Source organism: Engystomops pustulosus, chromosome 2 (assembly GCF_040894005.1).
Source record: "Engystomops pustulosus chromosome 2, aEngPut4.maternal, whole genome shotgun sequence".
Classification (NCBI taxonomy): Eukaryota; Metazoa; Chordata; class Amphibia; order Anura; family Leptodactylidae; genus Engystomops; species Engystomops pustulosus.
In genome coordinates this window covers 154,655,139-154,678,979 of record NC_092412.1, presented here as the reverse complement: position 1 = coordinate 154,678,979, position 23,841 = coordinate 154,655,139, and the positions used below count along the sequence as shown (strand labels likewise).

The window sequence follows — 23,841 nt, the reverse complement described above, 5'->3', positions numbered from 1 at the left end:
TGATGATTTTTCTGGAGCTGAATGCTATACAGAGACAGGACCTTCTAGTCTTTGCAAGTATTATTATTATTAGGTGCCATGGGTGCCAAACCTGCGAAATCTGGTACGGACCCGAATTTTGCAGTTTGGGTTCGCTCACCACTTCTTCTGTTGTTTTGCAGAACAGAACAATGGAAACTGCTACCTACAGTTGGAAATTAAAAGCTTGTTAGAGTTCTACTTAGAAGATTTGTTTTTACTGTAACAAAAGTAGTAAAAGATGTAACAGTAGGTCCAGTAGAATTCATATTGTCTTCCTGCTTTCAAACTGTTGAAAAGGTAGATGGTGACTGCAATAGCTGGGCTATGCTGTATTGGGCACAGTTAAGCAAATGAAGATAGTGTTTTACATAACTGAAAGCATAACCTTGATTCACTCGGCATGCAAGCTGCGGGGGCAGTATTCAAGGAGAAGTTGGGGGATCAGACAGCACTAAATTGTAGAATTTGAGTTGTATTCACAGCAATCAGAGGATCTTGACTATTGGTAAGGGGAATATAAAATGGAGACCAGCATTCACTTATAGTAAGTACATTATGAAAACAGAGAAGGAAAATCAATTATTGAGATGAACAGATAAAATAAATGTCATGTACCCCTCAAACCTCAGATTTTTGGGGTTTCTGGATATAATTTTCATCTGCTCTTTGTCAGGAATCTGCATTTCAAGCTTAATTCAATATTGTGTATGTTGATATATACTGGTCATAAGAAGAATTTTCCAATATACCTGCTCAAAAATGAGATGTGAATCTAACAAGTCATCTGTGGAGACATCCAATTATACTTCACGGAGACTCAAACACAGCTAAGGACCTTAACCATAGTAACAAGCTAAAAAAGATTGACAATTTGTTTGGATATACAAAACAACTCTCAGAAAATGGATGTCTCCGTGAACAAAGACCAAAAGACCACTAAGGAAGCTATTTCATTTATTTTTAGAACAACCTAAGAAGCTAGTAACCTACTCTTACTGGTCCGTATGCTGAAAGACTGAACTTATTAAGTAAAGCTCTCCTCTTGTGACACATTTAGAAAGGGTATGGGTAGTCTTTTTAACTTAATAATGAGGCAGAATTATGGTTGGTACAATATAAGGGGAATGGGCTAAAATGCCCAGAAATCTGACTAAGCCAACCAATAGGTTCCACACCCTATGTTAAAGGTGTATCATAATAAAATTTGGTGCACTCTGTGGGAGCATGAAGAACATGCACCACCATTGTTGAATCTGGTGCCCACCATGCCTCCCTATGTCTTTCCCCCACCCGTCTAAGTGTATGAATGTTAAGCTGTCCTATCTATTGCTCATTGATCGGAATGTCTCTGATTGTTTAAGCCATCACACTAAGACTATCCCCTCACCACCGTTGGGGATTGGTTTCAAAGGTTATCATCATACCGGAAGTGGGAGAAGGCGAATATGTCGGTATATCATGCGGTTGTTTTATATCACAATCCACTGCCTTCTCTACAATTAGTGATGGCATCACATTTTCACCAGAACTACTGGAGACGGACCCGGACACTTCAATACATGTCATAACCTCATTGGCTCTGTGAGCTTCTCCCCCCCCCCCCCCCTTGTGGACACCCCCCTACATTGTTATTATGTTATTATGGATACTTTGTTTTGTAAAATCTGTTTGAAAATGTTTAATAAAATGATTGAAATATAAAAAGAGACTGCTGGGACTAGGGGAAAATCTGTGTATTTGAGTAAGTAATTGGCTTAGTGATAGAAAACAGAGGGTCGTCATTAATGGAACATTCTCAGATTGGGTTGACGTTACCAGTGGAGTGCCACAGGGGTCAGTATTGGGGCCACTTCTTTTTAATATTTTTATTGATGACCTTGTAGTGGGTTAAAACTGTCAAGTTTCAATATTTGCAGATGATACTAAGCTGTGTAAAGTACAGGCGGTCCCCTACTTAAGGACACCCGACTTACAGACGACCCATAGTTAAAGATGGACCCCTATGTCCACTGTGACCTCTGGTGAAGCTCTCTGGATGCTTTACTATAGGTCCCAGACTGCAATAATCAGCTGTAAGATGTCTGTGATGAAGCTTTATTGATAATCCCTGGACCAATTACAGCAAAAACTTTTGCAACACCAATTGTCACTGGGACAAAAATAATTTTGTCTGGATCTACCATTATAAAACAGTTCCGACTTACATACAAATTCAACTTAAGAACAAACCTTCGGACCCTATCTTGTATGTAACCCGCGGACTGCCTGTACTTAATACTGAGGTTGATAGTTTAGCATTACAGAGGGATTTGTGGAAGCTTGAGGAATGGGCAGAGGAATGGTTGATGAGGTTTAATGTAGATAAATGTAAAGTTGCACTTTGGCCATAAAAACAAAGAGTATAATTATGTTCTAAACAGTCAATTAGTTGGTAAAACTGGAGCTGAAAAAGACTGGGTATTTGTGGATGATAAACTTAATTTTAGTTACCAGAGCCAGGCGGCTGCTGCGATTCTACCATCAACATAGACAAAGGTTCTTTACTGTAAGAGCAGCGAGACTATGGAACTCTCTGCCGCAGGAGGTTGTTATGGTGGACTCTATGTACATGTTCAAGAGAGGCCTGGATGCCTTTCTGGAGAGAAAAAATATCACGGGTTATGGGGATAAAACATTTATTTAATTCTTAAAGGTTGGACTTGATGGACTTGCGTCTTGTTCCAGCCTAACATACTATAACCAACAGCTGCGGGCACCCAGACTTCTCTGATCCATAAGAACCTATCGGGTCAAGTAAAGAAGTCCTTTCTCATTTCCTCTACTGCAGTGATGGCGAACCTTTTAGAGAGCAAGTGCCCAAAATGAGACCTAAAACACACTAGCTTTTCCCAAAGTGCCAACACAGCAATTGAGGCAGTAACAAACTTATTGCTACCAGAATCTTTGAGCTCCAATCCGACCCTGTCCACACCTCCTCACTCTTCAGACAGGACCAAGCAGAACAGGATGGGTCACTACTTGGACTGCCTGAGACTGCAGGAAGGTGTCATGTAAGGCAAACTCTGTGCCTGGGAGACAGCCCGAGTGCCCACAGAGAGGTCACCGAGTGCCATCTCCGGCACCAGTGCCATAGGTTCGCCACCACTGCTCTACTGTATCATTCAGCATGAGACACTTTTGAGAAATCTGGACCAATACAAGTTGCTTTTTTATGTTTCAAGAAGGAGACATGGAACTGCTACAATAAAATCAAATCATGGTCTCAGTTTTATTATTTATTGAGCACCTGATTTTTTAGAATTTAAGTCCATGGCTTCATCTCATTATACGGTACTATAGTTTAGCAATTCAGGCATAACTAGCTTTTCCTTACTTGATATGGTGGCTCAGTGGATAGCATTACAGCCTTGCAGTGCTGGGGACCTGGGTTCAAGTCCCCGGGTCAACATTTGCGAAGAGTTTGTTTGTTCTCTCTCGTGTTTGCGTGGGTTTCCTCCGGGTCCTCCCGTTTTCCTCCCACTCTCCAAAACATACTGGTAGGTTGATTAGATTGTGAGCCCCATTAGGGACAAGGACTGATCTGGCAAGCTCTGTGCAGCGCTGCGTAATCTGTGTGTGCTATATAAATAAAGGAATTATTATTAGCACATGAATAACATGAGATTTAGAACTAGTAACACTTCATGCCAGAACGGAAATGCACAGGATACATTAGAAATAGTAACAAGAATATTTACATGGGTGAGTCTCATATACAAGGCATGAACACAACTAGGAGAGTCCCATAGCAGACTTCCGTATGGGGCCCCCCTTCTACTTAAAAAAATATACAAATTTTTTTTATACACTTTTGCACACAGACATACATACATGTATACACTCATAGGCATACATTTACATACCTCCCAACTTTTGTGGAGGAGAAAGAGGGACAAAATGGCGGCGCGCGAAGCGCGCCGCGGCGATTTTTTTACCCACAGAAGCCACACCCTAGCCACGCCCCCTAACCACACCCCCTGGCCACGCCACTGCTCATACCTTCAACGCATCCACTGGCACCAATGTATATTTATGTATATAATTGGGGGGCATATTCCACTCCCCCTAGACAACGAGCATGCCCCCCCCAGACAACGAGCATGCCCTCCTAGACAACGAGCATGTCCTCCCCTAGACAACGAGCATGCCCCCCCAGACAACGAGCATGTCCTCCCCTAGACAACGAGCATGTCCCCCCCCTAGACAACGAGCATGTCCCCCCCAGACAACGAGCATGCCCCCCCCTAGACAACGAGCATGCCCCCCCCTAGACAACGAGCATGTCCCCCCCAGACAACGAGCATGCCCCCCCTAGACAACAAGCATGCCCCCCCAGACAACGAGCATGTCCTCCCCTAGACAACGAGCATGTCCTCCCCTAGACAACGAGCATGCCCCCCCAGACAACGGGCATGTCCTCCCCTAGACAACGGGCATGTCCTCCCCTAGACAACGAGCATGTCCCCCCCTAGACAACGAGCATGTCCCCCCCAGACAACGGGCATGTCCGCCCCCAGACAACGAGCATGCCCCCCCCCTAGACAACGAGCATGTCCCCCCCAGACAACGAGCATGCCCCCCCTAGACAACAAGCATGCCCCCCCTAGACAACAAGCATGCCCCCCCTAGACAACGAGCATGTCCCCTAGACAACGAGCATGCCCCCCCCTAGACAACGAGCATGTACCCCCCCTAGACAACGAGCATGTACCCCCCCTAGACAACGAGCATGTACCCCCACCTAGACAACGAGAATGTACCCCCACCTAGACAACGACCATGTCCCCCCCTAGACAACGAGCATGTCCCCCCCCCTAGACAACGAGCATGTCCCCCACCTAGACAACAAGCCTGTCCCCCCCTGCGTGCCCTTTTTTGTGTGTTTGTGTTATTTTTGTCTTCCAGGACCGTGCCTGCTGTGGACTGCTTCGGATTCGAAGGATTACATCGATGACCGACAGTTCTAACAAATAAAATGGTCAACGAGGGTGTGTCTGCGTTTTTTGTTCAATAAAATTTTCTGAAAACGGTGTGATTATTTATTTTTTTGCGACACTCTTCATAGTTTGCCGTAGTGGTGGTGCCGGCTAGATGACGGTGCTCATTACTAAGGGCTGGCCTTAGTGTTTGCCTTAATTTTTTTGGCAAATTCACACTAACGCCCATACCATTACCCCGGTACCCACCGCCACCAGGGGTGCCGGGAAGAGCCGGGTACAAACCAGTACCTGACCGTCTATAGATGGTCAGGTGCTGGGGCGGCTGCAGGCTGTTATTGTTGCGCTGGAATAGCCCCCTAACAGTGGCCTATCCCAGCTCAGTAATGGCAGGCTGCTGCTGCTTTTTTGTATCAGGCTGATTTGAAAAATAGGGGGCACCCCATGCCGTTTTTTCTTCAAATTTTTGACAAAAATATGCGTGGGGTCCCCCCTTTAAAGGGGGCTCCCAGGCTGTTTCCCCCATTTTTACAAAAAAATGGGGGGGAAAAACGGCATGGGGTGCCCCTATTGTTCAAATCAGCCTGATACAAAAAAGCAGCAGCAGCCTGCCATTACTGAGCTGGGATAGGCCACTGTTAGGGGGCTATCCCAGCGCAACAATAACAGCCTGCAGCCGCCCCAACACCTGACCATCTATAGACGGTCAGGTACTGGTTTGTACCCGGCTCCTCCCGGCACCCCTGGTGGCGGTGGGTACCAGGGTAATGGTATGGGCGTTAGTGTAAATTTGCCAAAAAAATTAAGGCAAACACTAAGGCCAGCCCTTAGTAATGAGCACCGTCACCTAGCCGGCACCACTACTACGGCAAACTATGAAGAGTGTCGCAAAAAAATAAATAATCACACCGTTTTCAGAAAATTTTATTGAACAAAAGACGCAGACACACCCTCGTTGACCATTTTATTTGTTAGAAATGTCGGTCATAGACGTAATCCTTCGAATCCGAAGCAGTCCACAGCAGGCACGGTCCTGGAAGACAAAAATAACACAAACACACAAAAAAGGGCACGCAGCCACAGGGGAGGACATGCTCGTTGTCTAGGGGTCAGGGGTAGACATGCTCGTTGTCTAGGGGGGGGGGGAAATGCTAGTTGTCTAGGGGGGGGACATGCTCGTTGTCTAGGAGTCGGGGGGAGACATGCTCGTTGTCTAGGGGGGGGGGGAATGCTCGTTGTCTGGGGGGGGGACATGCTCGTTGTCTAGGGGGGGGCATGCTCGTTGTCTTGGGGGGGGACATGCTCGTTGTCTAGGGGTCAGGGGGAGACATGCTCGTTGTCTAGCAGGGGGAAATGCTCGTTGTCTAGGGGGGGAAATCCTCGTTGTCTAGGGGGGGGACATGCTTGTTGTCTAGGGGGGGGAGACATGCTCGTTGTCGCAGTAAAGGGTAGGGGTCCTATGGAGCGCAGTAAAGGGGAGGGGTCCTATGGAGCGCAGTAAAGGGGAGGGGTCCTATGGAGCGCAGTAAAGGGGAGGGGTCCTATGGAGCGCAGTAAAGGGGAGGGGTCCTATGGAGCGCAGTAAAGGGGAGGGGTCCTATGGAGCGCAGTAAAGGGGAGGGGTCCTATTGAGCGCGCAGTGAAAGCCATAAAAAACACATTTGATATTTTCCTTCCCGCTTCCCAGTACAGGGCCTGGAATATTTAATACTGTCACTAGGAAGTATAATTTGTTACGCAGAAACAGGCCGCACACAGCTCTGTACATGGAAAAATAAAAAAGTTATTGATTTTTGAAAGTGGGGAGTGAAATATGGAAACGCAAAAATCGTTCCGTCAGAGTAATGGAGCAGGCGGCCGTGTATGACCATTCTGCTCCATTACTGTCATAGAGCGATGACATGGACCTTATGTGGACCCCAACAGACCCCTCGTTTTCATGATCTATGGGGGTCACATCACTGAAACCCCCACACATCAGCAGGTTAAGCCCTGTCCTATGGATAGAGCCTAACTTGTATTTGTGGGAAAACCCCTTTAACCCCTTAACGCTCTGCGCCGTAGCTCTACGACGCAGAGAGTATAAGGAGTATAGCTCACGGGCTGAGTCCTCTTCATACAAGGTGGGGGGTTTTGCATGTTGCAGAAAACCCCCACCGCTAATAACCGCAGTCGGTCATTGTCGCCGGCAAAGTCTTTTTTACGATCGCTGTGCCCCCGAACGTCATCGGGGGCGGCGATCGTTTGCCGTGGTAGCCTCGGGTCTTCTTTTGACACGAGGCTACATGGCTTCTGCAGGTTCGTTACAATGAGCCAGAAGTATTGCAGTATATGGTAGGAGCGATCTGACCATCTAGGGTTAATGTACCGTAGATGGTCTAAGAAATAGTGGAAAAAAAAGAAAAAACAGGTTTTAAAAATAAAAAAAATTTATAAAATATTAAAAATTCTAATCACCTCCCTTTCCCTAGAACGGATATAAAACATAATGAACAGTAAAAATCACAAACACATTAGGTATCGCCGCGTCCCAAAATGCCCGATCTATCAAAATATAAAAACGGTTACGGGCGGCGGTGACCTCCGAGGCGGGAAATGGCGCCCAAATGTCCGAAATGCGACTTTTACACCTTTTTACATCACATAAAAAATGAAATTAAAAATGATCAAAATGTTGCACAGACCTCAAAATGGTAGCAATGAAAACGTCGGCTCATTTCGCCAAAAATGACCCCACCCCCAGCTCCGTGCACCGAAATATGAAAAAGTTATTAGCGTCAGAAGATGGCAAAATTTTTTTATTTTTTTTTTTGCACACATTCGTTTAATTTTTGAAAATGTATTAAAACACAATAAAACCTATAAATCCGGTATCACCGCGATCGCACCAAACCAAAGAATAAAGATGAGGTGTTATTTTGAGTGCACAGTCAAAGTCGAAAAAACTGAGCCCACAAGAACGTGACACGTGCGGTTTTTTAAAAAAAAATTTCCACATTTGGAATTTTTTGCAGCTTCGCAGTACACGGCATGTTAAAATAAATAACATTACGGGAAAGTAAAATTTGTTACGCACAAAATAAGCCCTCACACAGGTCTGTACACGGAAACATGAAAAAGTTATGGATTTTTGAAGTTGGAGAGCGAGAAATGAGAGGAAAAACCCTGTGTCCTTAAGGGGTTAAGGGATTAAGTATATGGTACAATAAAAGCAGAATAGAAGGGCACTGGGGGGGTTAGGGATGGGGGCAGGGGGTCTATGGAGGAAAGTGAAGTGTTTAACCCTTTAGCTGCTGCCTGCAGTCACTGTAGAGTACCTGTTATCACACTGCAGCAGCTGCACACACTCGGCTCTGCTTCATCAGAGGAACTTCAGTGAGGAGCAGGAGGAGGAGGTGGGGGCAGGGAGCCATTGATGTAGCAGAGCTGGAGAGTTCCTGCCTGCACGGAGGATGATCCCCTGGGGCTGCTGTGCAGCGGCAGTGCAGAGAACATGACACTCTGCACTGCTCCATCCATCCATCCATCCATGTGCCTGCAAGTGGCAGCCTGAGGACAGGGAGGGCTCTGCCTCCCAGGGGAGGGGATGGGGGAGGTGCCGGCTCTGCAGCAGACAGCCGGGAGCTGGAGAGGAGGAGGACGCTGCACCCCGCCCCCTGGCTTCTCTGTATCCTGAGCAGGACGGGGGCGGGACTCGGGGGCGGGACTCGGGGGCGGGACTCGGGGGCGGGACTCGGGGGGGCGGGACTCGGGGGCGGGACAAAACGGAAAAATCCGTGAAACCGCAAAAAAACCGGGACTTTCACTTAACAGTCCGTGCAGGCGGGACAAGGGTTAAAAAACGGGACTGTCCCGCCCAAAACGGGACGGTTGGGAGGTATGCATTTATGCACTCACACATAGAGCTTAAGCACACAGTGGAGCACATTTACTTACAGATACGGACAGTTCACTGAAAGTGTATTGTCCATCTATAAATGCACTAAGATTGTGCACCAGAATTCATTAATCTGGCGCTTTCCCGCAATGGTCCGACAGAGTTCACCATTTTTTTTGTGGTGCACCTTTAACCCCTTAACGACTTGGCCATTTTGCACCTTCCTGACACGGCCCTTTTTTTGAAATCTGACATGTGTCAGTTTATGTGGTAATAACTTTGGAACATTTTAATATATCTGGGTGATTTTGAGATTGTTTTTTCGTGACACATTGTACTTCATGTAAGTGGATAAATTAAGGCAATATGTTTAGTATTTAGTTATAAAAAAAATGGAAATTTGGTCAAAATTTTGAAAAAAATGATGTTTTCCAAATTCAAAAATTTACACTTTTTGGAAAGTTAGTCATATCACCAAAATAACTTGATAACTAACATTTTCCATATATCTGCTATAACTTGGCATCATTTTTCAAACATTATTTCCTTTTTTTTGGATGTGAGGAGGCTTATAACGTTAGGTGCTATTTTTCAGATTTTCACAAAAATCGTCAAAACCTATTTTTGCAGTGACCAAGTTAGTTAGAAGTCACTTTTTAAGGACTTTATGATATTACTCCCCCCACAAGTGATACCATTTTAGAAACTGCACTCCTCAAAATATTCAAAACAACCTTTGGAAAGTTAGTTAACCCTTTGAGCATTTCACGAGCGTGAATAATAAATGAACGTGAAATTACGGAAATCTAATTTTTTTTAACAATATATTCATTGAACACTAAATTTTGCGCCTTCACAAGGGGTTAAAAAGGAAAATGCATCTCAAAATGTTTGGTGCAATTCCTCCTGAGTATTCCAATACCCACTGTGTCAATATACACTGCTGTACGGGCACAGGGTGGCACTTGGTAGGGAAACAGCACTGTTCAGTTTTTAGAGGACAAATTTTGTTGAAATACTTTCCATGTGTCAGGATACAATTGGAGAGCCCTAGTGGTACAAAACAGAGGTGAACCCCAACAAGTGACATCATTTTGGAAAGTACACCCCTTGGAGAATTTAGCAAGGTGTAATATGTGTATGTACCCCTTAAGGTGTATGATCCAATCAGACCCCAAAAAGGAAAAAGGTGAAAATTTTCCCCAAAAAGTCACTTTTGCCCCAAATTATTCTAAGCCAAAAGTGTCAAAAGATGAAACAATCCCACAAAATGTGTACAACTATTTCTCCTGGATGTAGAATTGCCCCACATGTGCAGATAAAATGTTGTATGGGTACACAGTAGGGCTCAGAAGGGAAAGAGGGATGTGTGTCTTTTAGAAGCCAAATTTGACAGAAATCTTATACATGGGTTAGGATGCATTTGGAGAGCCCTAGTGGTACAAAACAGAAGGAAACCCCAACAAGTGACACCATTTTGGAAAGTACACCCCTTGGAGAATTTAGCAAGGTGTAATATGTGTATGTACCCCTAAAGGTGTAGGATCCAAACAGACCCCAAAAAGGAAAAAGGTGAAAATTTTCCCCAAAAAGTCACTTTTACCCCAAATTATTCTAAGCCAAAAGTGTCAAAAGATGAAACAATCCCACAAAATGTGTACAACTATTTCTCCTGGATGTAGAATTGCCCCACATGTGCAGATAAAATGTTGTATGGGTACACAGTGGGGCTCAGAAGGGAAAGAGAGATGTGTGTCTTTTAGAAGCCAAATTTGACAGAAATCTTATACATGGGTTAGGGTGCATTTGGAGAGCCCTAGTGGTACAAAACAGAAGGGAACCCCAACAAGTGACACCATTTTGGAAAGTACACCCCTTGGAGAATTTAGCAAGGTGTAATATGTGTATGTACCCCTAAAGGTGTATGATCCAATCAGACCCCAAAAAGGAAAAAGGTGAAAATTTTCCCCAAAAAGTCACTTTTACCCCAAATTATTCTAAGCCAAAAGTGTCAAAAGATGAAACAATCCCACAAAATGTGTACAACTATTTCTCCTGGATGTAGAATTGCCCCACATGTTCAGATAAAATGTTGTATGGGTACACAGTGGGGCTCAGAAGGGAAAGAGAGATGTGTGTCTTTTAGAAGCCAAATTTGACAGAAATCTTATACATGGGTTAGGGTGCATTTGGAGAGCCCTAGTGGTACAAAACAGAAGGGAACCCCAACAAGTGACACCATTTTGGAAAGTACACCCCTTGGAGAATTTAGCAAGGTGTAATATGTGTATGTACCCCTAAAGGTGTAGGATCCAAACAGACCCCAAAAAGGAAAAAGGTGAAAATTTTCCCCAAAAAGTCACTTTTACCCCAAATTATTCTAAGCCAAAAGTGTCAAAAGATGAAACAATCCCACAAAATGTGTACAACTATTTCTCCTGGATGTAGAATTGCCCCACATGTGCAGATAAAATGTTGTATGGGTACACAGTGGGGCTCAGAAGGGAAAGAGGGATGTGTGTCTTTTAGAAGCCAAATTTGACAGAAATCTTATACATGGGTTAGGGTGCATTTGGAGAGCCCTAGTGGTACAAAACAGAGGGGAACCCCAATAAGTGACACCATTTTGGAAAGTAAACCCCTTGGAGAATTTATCAAGGTGTAATATGTGTATGTACCCCTAAAGGTGTATGAGCCAATCAGACCCCAAAAAGGAAAAAGGTGAAAATTTTCCCCAAAAAGTCACTTTTACCCCAAATTATTCTAAGCCAAAAGTGTCAAAAGATGAAACAATCCCACAAAATGTGTACAACTATTTCTCCTGGGTGTCGAATCGCCCCACATGTGCAGATAAAAGGTATGGGTACGATGTAGAGGGAATGGGGGATGTGTGTCTTTTAGAACCCAGAAATCTTATACATGGGTCAGAGTGCATTTGGAGAGCCCTAGTTTTACCAAAACAGAAGAGAACCCCAACAAGTGACCCCAATTTTGGAAAATACACCCTTGGAAAATGTTTCAAGGTGTAATATGTGTATGTACCCCTAAAGGTGTATGATCCAATTAGACCCCAAAAGGAAAAAGGTGAAAATTTTCCCCAAAAAGTCACTTTTACCCCAAATTATTCTAAGCCACAAGTGTCAAAAGATGAAACAACCCCACAAAATGTGTAACCATATTTCTCCTGGATATAGAATCGCCACACATGTGCAGATAAAAGGTATGGGTATGATGTAGAGGGAATGGGGGATGTGTGTCTTTTAGAACCCAGAAATCTTATACATGGGTCAGAGTGCATTTGGAGAGCCCTAGTGTTACCAAAACAGAAGAGAACCCCAACAAGTGACCCCAATTTTGGAAAATACACCCTTGGAACATTTTTCAAGGTGTAATATGTGTATGTACCCCTAAAGGTGTATGATCCAATTAGACCCCAAAAGGAAAAAGGTGAAAATTTTCCCTAAATTATTTTAAGCTACAAGGGATAAAAGATGAAACAATACCCCAACATTTGTAAGACTATTTCTCCCAAATGTAGAATTGCCCCACATGTGCATATCAAATGTGATTTGGGTGCAAAGTAGAGGAAAAGAGTGATGTTTGTCTTTTAGAACCCAGAAATCCTTTACATGTGTCAGGATGCATTTGGAGAGCCCTAGTGGTACAAAACAGAGTAAAACCTAAAAAGTGACCCCTTGAAGAATTGAGCAAGGTGTAATATGTGGTGTAGTGTAATACAAGTGGTGTAGTGAGCATTTTGAACATACAGGTGGTTTTCCCAATATAATGTGCTATGGATGCCCAAGAATTTTTATTAAAATTTTATTACTCAGGAGTTGTATGGTATATCCTGAAACACTCCTTCATGCAGAGGCCAGGTTTCTCAGGGCAGGTTTCGCAATGGTATATAGTGTCTTTCCTAACCCCTCTTTTGGAACAGACTCTGCATCTTTTCTGAGTCCTTCCTTTAGATGCAGTCTGGGGCACTTCACCGGGAAAATGTTGCCCTGGAACAACACGGGGGACATCTAATCCAGAGGTACTGGGGACCTGTCATTCCTGTCCAAATACTAATGCCTTAATCACCACCTCTTGAAAATGGAGGAATGATACAGCATGGCCTGCACATTGGAACAGCACGAAAGAGTTGTACAGTGCCATCTGTACAATGTACACAGCCAGCTTTTTGTACCATATCTTCGTTTTCCGTAGAGCACTGTACGGCTTCAGCACTTGATCTGACAGATCAACCCCACCCATGTATTTATTGTAAGCCAGGATGCAGTCTGGTTTAGGGGTAGTGGTGGTGGTACCTCGTACAGGGGTGAGGGTGCTGGAGTTCCCATGAATGGTGGTCAGAACAAGGACATCCCTTTTGTCCTTATACTTTACCAACATCATGTTCTGATTGCAGAGTGCCTTTATGTCCCCCTTTCTAAGTGGCTGCCTAACAAGGGATCCCGGGAGGCCTCTCTGGTTTTTGCGTACAGTGCCGCACGCTACAGTACCTCTGGAGTTTAGGGATTGGAAAAGTGGAATGCTGGTATAAAAGTTATCCACGTAGAGGTGGTAACCTTTATCCAGAAGTGGGTGCACCAAATCCCACACAAGCTTCCCTGTAACTCCTAGGACAGGGGGGCATTCTGGAGGGGTAATTTGGGTGTCTTTTCCCTCATAAATCCTAAACCTATGGGTGTACCCTGTGGTACTCTCACACAACTTGTACATTTTAATTCCGTACCTGGCCCTCTTGCTGGGCAGGTACTGGCGGAATTTTAACCTGCCTTTGAAATGTACCAGTGACTCGTCTACACAGATGTTTTGTAAAGGGGTGTATGCCTCGGCAAATTTTGTGCCAAAATGGTCGAGGATTGGCCGAATTTTATATAGCCGGTCAAATGATGGATCACTTTGAGGTGGACATTGTGCATTATCGTTGTAATGCAAAAATTTAAGAATTGCCTCAAAGCGTGGCCGCGTCATTACGGTGCGGTAAATTGGAGTACTGTAGAAAACATCAGTACTCCAATACTGCATAACCTCTGGTTTTTTAACAATGCCCATGTGGAGCACAAGACCCCAAAACTTCATCATCTCTACTGCATCTACAGGGGTCCACCTAGAAAATGATGAAGTGGGGTTTTGTGCAAAAAATAGTTGGGCATATAAATTTGTCTGTGACACCATGAGATTTAGGAGGTCCTCAGAGAAAAAGAATTTGAAAAAATCTATTTCAGTGAGGCCGTCAGTGTCAAAATGAATTCCTGAGCTGCCCACGAACTCAGGAATTTGGGGCACATAATTTTCAGGGGGTGGGTTCCATGATGAATCACTTGCGGGCTGGGGAACATGCTCGGCGGTGGTCCTGGGGCGCCTTCTTGAGGGCCCCTCATCACCAGATGAAGAGGAAGGGCAGTAGGAGGAAGAGGATGAAAAATAAAGAAATGGGGCATCCTCCCCTTCTGAATCAGTCTCGGCAAGGAAGGCATAAGCCTCCATTGCTGAAAAAGATCTTTGGGATGTATTGGACATTTTTATTGGGGTGGGGTTGGGGCGTGTATAAATGTTGTGCTTTTAACACGTGTAAACTTTATTCAAGGGGGTTTGTATGTTGTGCTTCAACACGTGTGGGGCGATGAAAGAATAGACTGTAACCGTAACTAGAACTTTTACTACAGGAAAAAAAAAATTTACAACAAAAAAAAGCGACAAAAAAAGGAGCAAGTGCTGAACAGTAAGATGCTACTGATCAGCGCTCAGTTGTCGCAGCGCACTCACAAGATGGATTGTGTGCGCAAAAATTATTTAAAAAATAAACTTTTTTACAACCAAAAAAAGCGACAAAAAAGGAGCAAGTGCTGAACAGTAAGATGCTACTGATCAGCGCTCAGTTGTCGCAGCGCACTCACAAGATGGATTGTGTGCGCAAAAACTATTAAAAAATCCCTCTCTTTTTACAACCAAAAAAAGCGACAAAAAAGGAGCAAGTGCTGAACAGTAAGATGCTACTGATCAGCGCTCGGTTGTCGCAGCGCACTCACAAGATGGATTGTGTGTGCAAAAATTATTAAAAAAAAAAACCTCTTTTTTACAATCAAAAAAAGCGACAAAAAAAGGAGCAAGTGCTGAACAGTAAGATGCTACTGATCAGCGCTCGGTTGCCGCAGCACACTCACAAGATGGATTGTGTGCGCAAAAATTATTAAAAAAAAAAACCAATTCTTTTTTACAACCAAAAAAAAGCGACAAAAAAAGGAGCAAGTGCTGAACAGTAAGATGCTACTGATCAGCGCTCAGATGTCGCAGCGCACTCACAAGATGGATTGTGTGCGCAAAAACTATTTAAAAAAAAAAACACTTCTTTTTTACAACCAAAAAAAGCGACAAAAAAAGGAGCAAGTGCTGAACAGTAAGATGCTACTGATCAGCGCTCAGTTGTCGCAGCGCACTCACAAGATGGATTGTGTGCGCAAAAACTATTAAAAAATCCCTCTCTTTTTACAACCAAAAAAAGCGACAAAAAAGGAGCAAGTGCTGAACAGTAAGATGCTACTGATCAGCGCTCGGTTGTCGCAGCGCACTCACAAGATGGATTGTGTGTGCAAAAATTATTAAAAAAAAAAACCTCTTTTTTACAATCAAAAAAAGCGACAAAAAAAGGAGCAAGTGCTGAACAGTAAGATGCTACTGATCAGCGCTCGGTTGCCGCAGCACACTCACAAGATGGATTGTGTGCGCAAAAATTATTAAAAAAAAAAAACAATTCTTTTTTACAACCAAAAAAAAGCGACAAAAAAAGGAGCAAGTGCTGAACAGTAAGATGCTACTGATCAGCGCTCAGATGTCGCAGCGCACTCACAAGATGGATTGTGTGCGCAAAAACTATTTAAAAAAAAAAACACTTCTTTTTTACAACCAAAAAAAGCGACAAAAAAAGGAGCAAGTGCTGAACAGTAAGATGCTACTGATCAGCGCTCAGTTGTCGCAGCGCACTCACAAGATGGATTGTGTGTGCAAAAACTATTAAAAAATCCCTCTCTTTTTACAACCAAAAAAAGCGACAAAAAAGGATCAAGTGCTGAACAGTAAGATGCTACTGATCAGCGCTCGGTTGCCGCAGCACACTCACAAGATGGATTGTGTGCGCAAAAATTATTTAAAAAAAAAACCACTTCTTTTTTACAACCAAAAAAAAGCGACAAAAAAAGGAGCAAGTGCTGAACAGTAAGATGCTACTGATCAGCGCTCAGTTGTCGCAGCGCACTCACAAGATGGATTGTGTGTGCAAAAACTATTAAAAAATCCCTCTCTTTTTACAACCAAAAAAAGCGACAAAAAAGGAGCAAGTGCTGAACAGTAAGATGCTACTGATCAGCGCTCGGTTGTCGCAGCACACTCACAAGATGGATTGTGAGTGCAAAAACTATTAAAAAAAAAGCAGCAGTAAAAAATTGGCACTGTGCAAGCACAAGTGCCAACCAGTGATGTGTGTCACCGATCTGCACTTGGCGGTCACAGGACACACAAAACTGAGCAAAAAACAAAAAAAAAACCCTCCTGTATAAAAAAAAAGCTGAAGCTAAAGCTGATCAGTGATGCAAGTCACTGATCAGTGCCCAGCTTACAGGATGCAACCACGAAGGTGGTGCAGGGGAAAATAGGAGAAAAAAAAAAAAACTGCGACCAAAAAATGAGCACACGTGCTCGGCGTCGCAGGACGCACACAGGGAAGGGGTGGAAGGGATCAGGAACAGGGATTGATATAGGGAAATTAGGGATCACACAAAAAAAAAAAAATAAGATCACACAGAAGTGAGATCTTACTGTAGTAGTCAAAGCAGCAATTGAGGATCACACTGGTGGTGCCCAGAAAGGTGCCAGCCAGAAATTCTAGAGGGTCCAGCAACACAGGTGGGTGATATACACTGTTCTGCACGCTGTCTCACACTAGAATGAGACGTGCAGAACAGTGATCACTAATTTGAACTTCCCATCTGAAATCCGATTGGCCGATCTGTATAGATCGGCCAATCGGATGTCTATGGGAGGTGGCATGATGCCACCAGACATGCCCCCTAATGATGATGATTGGTGCTGTCCTAGACAGCACCAATCATCATCCTGTGTTAACCTACAGGACCCCCTGGTGACGTATACTGCTGCTATTGGTCGGTCGCATCGACCAGCCAATAGCAGCGATCGCGGACGAGGGGGGGGGGGGCGAAACCCCTCTGCACCACGAGGCAAGATGTCGGCTGTCAGGGACAGCCGCCATCTTGTCCCGATCGCCGTGTCTCTAGACACGGTGATCGGTAATAGCGGCATTCCAGCGCTATCGGCTGGTCTGAACTGACCAGCCGATAGCATCGATCGTGAAACGGGGGGTGCGACGAAACCCCTCTGGTCCACGAGACAGCCGCCATCTTGCCGCGATCACCGTGTCTGCAGACACGGTGATCGGTACATCGCGCGCCGTAGTACTACGGCGCACGTCGGGAAGTCACTTCCCGCCGCGCCGTACTAGTACGGCGCGCGTCGGGAAGGGGTTAACATAGGGTGTGCAACACAAATTGAAAGATAAATACAGCTCTTGGTCTGAATCAGCCGGGCTGTCCGATGGCACAGCCCCTAATTTGTGTTGCATGAAAATGTGCCCCAGTATGTACAAAAACTTGAATTTATACAGAAATACAGTATATACACATTGGGGGAAATTTATTAATCTGCAATAAAAATTTTGCAATAAAATTTTGTGTCTGCAACACATTTCTAAAGGGTTTTAGACAGTTTTCTGGCACTCCTACGACTATGGAGGCGGAAAATAAACTAATAGGAGGTGCAGGGTAACTAGCCAGTCTTATACTGCACCAGATTTATCGACCAGCACCAGACACTTATATGAATCTTGTACAGCATAAGACTGTCCAGTCTAAGGCTACATTCACACGGACGTATGGCAGACGTATATACGGCGTTTATACGTCCCTCATACATCACAATGGCCTCACAATGGGCTCTATGTTAAGCTATGGAGAGGGGCAGTGGTGAGCGGCGCTCTCCTCCTTCTTCTCTCCACTGTGTCGATGTATGCCGGCCGTACTATGGTACGGCGGGCATACATTGTGTGAATGCAGGATATTTATGCAGGATATTTATCATATGCCGGTGCTCATGCCGACGTATGATAGCCCCACCGCTGCACATTTGCAGCACGATACAACAAGAGGCTTCCGCCTCTTGATGTATCGGGCAGGGTGCTGTGCAGCGTTTATCCTATGCCAGGTCCCCACTTCATGCTGAAGTGGCGGATTAGGGCAAATAATTGCAAGTACTAGTAATAAGCATTGCGCAAAGGCCCTGATAAATATTCCCCTAAGGGTGGTGACACACATGGCGTTTTTAGGCCTTTTTTGGGCCGTTTTTAGTTAATAACAGAAAAAGTTACGCCACTGTTCTTCATCCTCCATTCACATATATGATAGTTTATTATAAACATGTCACATGTTTGATCAGCCATAAAAGTAACAGATGAATGCAACTAGATATTGCATGTTAAATATATATAGCTGTCATGATAAATAAACACACAAAAAAAATAATTATTTATTTAAAAAATGTTATACTTAATTACAATCTGCATTTTCAGATTGTTCAAAACGCATGCGTTTTTGACAGGTTGACCAATTATCTTAATTCAAACTAGTCAAAAAACGCATGCGTTTTCAAAAATGCATGCTTTTTAAAAAACTGCATGCGTTTTTTACGATCTGAAAACGCACTTGCTAAAAACGGCCCAAAAACGGCCTAAAAACGCCATGTGTGTCACCACCCTAAGTCTGCACTGTCTTACCTTATGACATAAATCTGCCCAATTATATCCTCTTTATTAATAGGGCGTAAACATAGAACTACTGTTATCGCAAAGCTGTGCAACACTGTGCAAAGCCAGATTCATGACTTGAGACCTTTGCAAAAAGTCTCATGAAAAGTCTCATAGTTACTCCAGTCCCCTGCTGGTCTATGTGCTGAGACTTTTTATTTATATTGAGACTTTTTTGGGACTTTATGAAAAAAAAAATCCCAGACAGAAAATAGACCATAAGAAAATGTATTAAACAGCAAAGCCATTTTAATGAATCTGATGGGCAGTGTAGATCTAGGATTCACCCGGATCCAATGATACCAGAACCCAGACACTAAGACTCCCCCTTGAGAAGCTATGACTTCTCCAAGTTTTGGGATGTCATACCAAGTATGAGGGACCCATGACCCCTTTTGGGGGTGGACAAGGTGAATGCACCTAGTCTTTCTCTGGTAACCCATTATACTATCAAGTGCAGAAGAAGATCCTTATGTGTGGACTATCAGGTTCCATTAGGCCCATACACAAGGTAACTAACCTACTGATCTGCTGAAACTTGAAGTGTTATCTTTGTATTTTGTACTCTGTTTAACTGTATATATCTTTATTATATGTATTGTTTTGTTTAATATGCCCTTAAAGGAAACCTACCACTTGAAGTGGCAGGTATAAGAGGGAACTACCGAGCACCAGCTCAGGGTGAGCTGGTGAGCTTTATAGCCGAAGCTCCTTCGGCGCAGGGAGGTACGCGCTCGGCGCACCATGCGCACGACAGTGCGCACGGCTCTCCTTCACTTCCTATGTAGCCGAGCGCGTACCTCCCTGCGCCAAAGCAGCTTCGGCCATAAAGTTTAAAAAGTGTTTTAAACCGCGATACTGCGGTTTAAAACACTAACAAAACTAAGCTCCGGCACCAGCTCACTCTGAGCTGGTGCTCGGTAGTTCCCTCTTATACCTGCCACTTCAAGTGGTAGGTTACCTTTAAGGCAATTAAATCTAAAATGTAACCTGTGTTGATCTTTAATCTCAATCCATGAACCACTTCCCCCCCTCCCCGGTCCATATTTCTCTATATACATGCTACCGGGTTGGTTCCTCACCCTATATAATCCCGTTAAGGGCCGGGCTAATATTAAAGGAAAACTGGTGGCAGCTTATCTTGTTTGATAAGATTCGGTTTCGGCTAGTGAAAGAGGTCCATTCAGGGCTGTGATTTATTGTTGTGCCATATCCGGAAGTTGTGTGGACAACTTTAAATCACTTCCTGCGCCTCTCCGAACCTGTGCATTCTGGGAGTGTCTATAAAAGGATAACTAAGTGACCTTGCGTACCCTTCAGGGGTCTGAAATGTCACGGTTTCTTTCACACCCTATATCAGTGATGGCGAACCTTTTAGAGACTGAGTGCCCAAACTACAACAAAAGACCCGCTTATTTATCGCAAAGTGCCAACACAGAAATTCTATTTGTGATTTATACTCCCTTCTCTGTCACAGTTTTCATTGATACCAGCCCCTGAGGACACCAATAAAGCAGAAAATAGTCCCATGTACAGCTGTCACTTTAAAATAGCTCTGTGCATAGCAAGTCCTGGGCTGTCTGGGACTGCAGGAAGATACGTGGAGTCATCTCTGGTGATGGCCTGTGTGCCCACAGAAAGGGCTCTGAGTGCCACCTCTGGCACCAGTGCCATAGGTTCGCCATCACTGCCCTATATCATGTTTTAGTAAGCCATAAAATATTTCTTTTCCGTCAATATGCGAGGGCTTATTTTTTGTATGATGAGATGCCCTATGATGAAAATCTATTAACTTTTTTTGTGGTGGCAGAAGGAATAAAATACATTCTGTAATAGATTTTTAACTTTTTATAAGCCTAATAAACACGTTACCTTTATTATATGGGTCAGTTTTATTACAGCAATACAATATTTCTATATTTTTTCTTACGTTTTACAAGTTTGGTAGAATAAAATATAGTGGCCTACAAGTATTTACGCCAGTATTTTGTCTGACTTTGCAATACAAATAATGTGCAAACTGCTTGCAAATGTATTTATAAATTGACCGTGTATAATTGTGTTATGGTTACACTATGCCCCACGCGACAAGGGACATCCCTGTCAGACAGTGTGCCACATTTATTACTGACACTTAAGCGTATTGTGTTAAAGATGCACCAAAAAAAGCCGGAACATTTCAGGGTGCGCCAAATTCATGAAGAACGTGAACCGCATTTCATGAATCCGGTGCACCCTGCACACTCCACAGGAAAACCGCACTATTTTTGATAAGTGAGGGCTTTCATGTTCTGTGGTGATTACTTTGCAAAGCTTGGTTCTACTCTGTAAACCCTCTGTGAGGTCACTCTGTAAACCCTCTGTGAAGTCACTCAGAAAAGAACACCTACTGGTCATGGCAGCAATGGAATCAGAGTATGGGCCTTTTCTTCTCATCAAGCCCAAATAACCCAAATACACGTTATACAGATGCCATAGTCCTTCAAATCCCACAGTAATGTTAATCACTAATTGCGATACAAAGATTGTCATTGGGGCAGGAATTACAGAAACTTTAGACAACTTTCTAAAAAATGAGACATAAGGCATAATAAGGAATAAAACGCATCGATATCAAATTTGGAAGTTTTTATATTTTTGTAACGAAATAAAATGGTTTCAATGGGATAAGGAGGATTGCAAGACGATGTAATTGCATTGTATAATGGCTTTCAGTATTAAGTTGACCGTCAGCATATTGGGCAATACCCAGGTGCCATGGCAACGTGTCAGCGTTCCCCAATCATGCCACAAGAGGGGTGAAGAAGTGGGAAGATTTCCATTCAGATTACATTGTACACTGCAGACAGTACTGATGACAGCATCTAAGGGGTTAAATGGTAGCAATTGCTACAGTTGGAGAAAGAGCTGGGCTGCTTCTCAGATTGCAGCTTCTGAGCCTGTCTAAACACTGGGACGTAACTAAATGTTGTGGTGCTGTAATATACAGTTACCTAGTTGTGCAGCTTAAGGTTAATTTTGGTCCTGTACAATTACATATACAATTACAGTACATATACATACTGTAACTATATACATTAAGTGTTTCCTGACACATATTCAAGTTATAGTTATATAATGGATATGGACATAAAGACCTGACTTTTAGCTTCCATTTGAGGGTATCCACATTAAAATTTGGTGATAGGTTTAGTTTCAGTTTAACATGTGCCACCCTTTTTTTTAAAGAGATTAAATTAATTTGACAAATGACTCAAAGGCTCTATCATGGGTACGTATGGGCAATTCCTTCATTATTTCTTATTCATTCTCGAAAAAGCAGGATGTAGGCGTATCAATATCCAGATCTACCATAGTATCATAGTATATAAGATTGGAAAAAGACACAAGTCCAACCTATAAGAATTAAACACATATTTTTTCCCGTAACCTGTGATATTCCTGTCATCCAGACCTCTCTTGAACATTTACATAGAGTCCGCCATAACAACCTCCTGTGGCAGAGAGTTCCATAGTTTCACTGCTCTTAAAGTAAAGAATCTGCATCTATGGTGATGGTAGAACCGCATCTCCTCTAGGTGTAGATGATGCCCCCTTATCCTGGTCACAGGCTTAGGTGTAAAAAGATCAGGGTGACATCTTCTAAGATCATGTTACATTTGCACAGTCTACCCTATGAATGTATCTGATCTCATGAAATTACAGCAGCCTCCATGGAGGATAGGAACAAGTAGAAGTCCACAGAGGCATTCTGTAATCATGCCATAATACTGCTATGTGATCAGATATATACATGGTGTACAGTTTGCTAAAGGAGGCTAAAGGACCTGTTATGATGTCACCCTGGTCACATGCTGAATGGATATGGGGACAAGTTCCTTTTAAAGCGTGACTGTAAAGCTATAGTGATTTTTCCAATTTATTATACGTGATTCCCCCTTTGAAAACAAACAGAACAATGCCTACTTTGTGGTGCTCGTCCTTTTCTTTCCAAAGTTATGGCATTTTCTGTACTGAAAGTGTTTGACAGAAATCTTTCTCACCAAAGGTGAAGTGGGCGGAGAGTAATATCTGTCAGTCTATGCCCTCAGGCTGAGGCCAGCTAGCCTGCCCACAGATCCCATGCTGCCCCGTGTTCTCTCTCAAAGTAATTTAGCATTGAATCCATTTTCCCACAAGTGAATCCACTGGACAATGCACATACAGGATGTATATGGTGAGCAGCCTGGCAGCTCCCATCACATGGAGGAGCAAGGAACATGTAAAAAGTGGTAGAAATCATTAGTAACCCAGTTACATGTAGTCTATAGCCTGTGCTGTATGAGCAGTAAGGGTTAATAGCTTATCTGGACAGAGCTGATACTGCTGATGCCAAGGTGAGGGAAGTGAGAAGAGCAGAGACAGACAGAGAAACTTCTGTAGAGTCACAGACTGGGATGGAGGAACTAATAGGGAACAGGGAGACTTGTACCTCAGTATTCTGTGCAGGAGACATCTGCATAAACTTCCAGCGCTGCTACATTCACTGAAACATGACCTCTTCCCCTGTGAGCAGGGAGCAGCAGCTCCTCCCCTCCGAGAAAACTGACCAGAAACAGTGTAAAAACATATGGATTCATAGGGCTTATAACACATGGGGAGATGCTAGCCATTGCAGCACTGAGGTAATCTGAGTGGTATAGAAAGGAAACTACTGCATATAGGTAATAAAGATAATAGGCAAAGTTGTTTTACATCCCAAGAGCTATTGATTTGTGAAAAATAAAAAACATTTATAGTTACTCTTTACGTTTACCATCCACCAATACCCCCAAGTCTTTTTCAGCTGCAGTCTTAACAAGTTGACTGTTTAAAACATGATTGTACTTTATGTTTCCATGTCTGAAATGTATAACTTTACATTTATCTACATTAAACTTCATCAGCCATTTATCCGCCCATTCGTCCAGCTTCCACAATTCCCTCTGTAGTGTCATACAACCTCTGTATAATGTTATCAGCCTCGGTATTAATTACTTTAAAGAGCTTAGTATCATCTGCAAATATTGAAACTTCACTGTGTTAACCCTCTATGACAGTGGTGGCGA

General features: G+C 43.5%; 1 long non-coding RNA gene across 2 annotated transcripts in view; it reads right to left on the bottom strand.

Moving 5' to 3' along the window:
• Positions 1-2,367: 2,367 nt before the first annotated feature.
• The window catches only part of LOC140116628 (uncharacterized), a 38,660-nt gene continuing 17,186 nt past the window's right edge, over positions 2,368-23,841 (bottom strand). The window contains exons 3-5 of one of the 2 annotated variants that reach the window (XR_011852867.1): positions 23,226-23,338; positions 3,395-3,639; positions 2,368-2,656 (exon numbers count right to left, since the gene is read on the bottom strand). This is a non-coding gene — a long non-coding RNA (uncharacterized lncRNA). The remainder of the gene's footprint in view (positions 2,657-3,394; positions 3,640-23,225; positions 23,339-23,841) is intronic. The other variant, XR_011852868.1, reaches the window with a different exon arrangement.